This window comes from Pterocles gutturalis, unplaced genomic scaffold, assembly GCF_000699245.1.
Source record: "Pterocles gutturalis isolate BGI_N339 unplaced genomic scaffold, ASM69924v1 scaffold23928, whole genome shotgun sequence".
NCBI classification, from domain to species: Eukaryota; Metazoa; Chordata; class Aves; order Pterocliformes; family Pteroclidae; genus Pterocles; species Pterocles gutturalis.
In genome coordinates, this window is record NW_010121139.1 from 36,101 (window position 1) to 36,444 (window position 344).

A 344-nucleotide genomic window follows, 5' to 3' on the forward strand; every position below is an offset into this window, starting at 1 on the left:
ACTGAGCTCACGCCCCGAAATAGCCCCCCATGTCCGACCTGTGCGGGCAGCAGCTGCCCCGAGCATGTCCCCACCTGTTCCCACCCTGTCACTCAGCAGGGATTCGAGGGGCCCGGGCAGCAGCAGGGATGCTGTGGGGGGGAGCGGGGACGCCAGCAGGCTGACATGTTTCCTTTGTCTCTGGGACCTGTCCCTGGCAGCCTGAGCTAGAATAGTCATAAGCAGCAAGGGCAGCATCCTGTAGCATCCCAACCAGAGACCCCCTGTCCCCTTGCAGGGACATCCCTGGGGGTGCAGAGGGGCTGTATCCCCGGGACTTTCACCCCTGGCCAGGCTCCAGGGTG